Source organism: Octopus bimaculoides, chromosome 28, assembly GCF_001194135.2.
Source record: "Octopus bimaculoides isolate UCB-OBI-ISO-001 chromosome 28, ASM119413v2, whole genome shotgun sequence".
Classification (NCBI taxonomy): Eukaryota; Metazoa; Mollusca; class Cephalopoda; order Octopoda; family Octopodidae; genus Octopus; species Octopus bimaculoides.
The window spans coordinates 3,483,450-3,485,373 of NC_069008.1; positions in this window are offsets into that span (position 1 = coordinate 3,483,450).

The following is a 1,924-nucleotide window of genomic DNA, read 5'->3' on the forward strand; positions in this document are numbered from 1 at the left end:
ACACACACACACACACACACACACACACACACACACACACACACACACACACAAGACAGGCTTCTTTCAGTTTCCGCCAACCAAATCCGGTCTCAAGGCCTTGGTCAGCCAGGAGCTATTGTGGAAGACACATACTCAAGGTGCTGCATAATGGGACTGAACGCGAAACCACGTGGCTGGAAAGCAAACTTCTTACCACACAGCTACACACACGCACACAGATAGATAGATAGATAGATAGAGAGAGAAAGATTAAAAGAGAGCAGTGTCGTACAGAGGAGACGACAGCACCGAACATTCATTTTAGGAGCGCATCCAGTCAAGAGTTAAAATTGAAATCAAAGCTTTTTTGGAAATTATCTCTGTGAACTTCGTTGAACAGGCTGCCTTACGGTCACACTCTCACAAATTGGTGTATACGTGGATCCATGTGTAAATAAACGAGACCTGAGCAGACAACTGGTTGCATGTAAAAATGCGTGTAATACTGATTAAGATAACAAAATTGCCGTATAGCTGTATAAGCGCTATGGCGTTCGCTGAATTTCACACAGTCTGCATACCACAAGACAGACGACCGGTGTTAATATTAAAACTTGTTGGCTAAGCTAATATAGGCCACCAAATACACGCAGACAGTCGAGCCACCTAACGAATATAATTAGTCCCGGGAAATCGGTCAAATGGCGCCTGCATAATGTAATGCAAATGTGCATCACAGATTTGCAAGTCAGCTGTACGGTAAGGGTCAGCGTAAAACGTCTTTAGAGGGATGTTATGCTTCCCAATCGCATGGATCGGTTCGGGGTTTAGTTCCACCACGTGGCAACTTGGGTAAGTGTCATTTACTATAGTTTCGGGCCGACTAAGCCTTGTGAGCGCATTTGGTATACGGAAATTGAAAGAAGCCTGTCGCATATATATATGTAGGTGTGTACATATATGAATGGATATATTTATATATTATTTATATTATTATATGATCGAACGCCACGCATCCTTTTCCAAGTAAGTTTTATCTATCTATCTATCTATCTATCTATCTATCTATCTATCTATCTATCTATCTATCTATCTATCTATCTATCTATCTGTATATATATATATTTCGTTTTTGTATTTGGTTTACAAGATTCTTCATATGAATTCGTGTGTTGAAGCATATTTTGTTGTGTCTGGGGAGAGTTATATTGCCTTAATGCCTTAGTGTCTGACACACGCGCCGATTCGATTTCCACTCATTTATTATTTATATTTTTTCTTCAAAAGAGTCAACATCCATTGAGAAGTTGCAAAAGCAACGAACATTTTGGAAGAAAAAATATAAATAAGAAATGAGTGGAAATCGAACCGGTGAGTGTGTCAGATAATAAGGCATTAAGACAATATGATTCTCCCCAGAAACAACAATATATATATATATATATATATTCTTTTATTCTTTTACTTGTTCTTTTTTCTTGTTCTTTTACACTCCAATCATTTGGCTGCGGCTATGCTGGAGCACCGCCTTTAGTCGAGCAAATCGACCCCAGGACTTATTCTTTGTAAGCCTTGTACTTATTCCATCGGTCTCTTTGCGGAACCGCTTAAGTTACGGGGACATAAACATACCAACATCGGTGTCAAGCGATGGTGGGGAGAGAACAAACACAGACGCACAAACATATACGTATAGTTTCCGTCTACCAAATCAATTCACAAGGCTTTGATCGGCCCCAGGCTATAGTACAAAAGCATTTGTCCAAGGTGCCACGCAATGGGACTGAACCTGGAACCGTGTGGTTGTGAGTGGATTTGGTAGACGCAAACTGAAAGAAGCCCGTCGTATAGCGTCCAGTAACACAATATCTGTATCACGTGCTCGCGTTGTTGTTTTTTGTTGTTTTGTTGTCTTTTTTGAACTCACTATATATATATATAT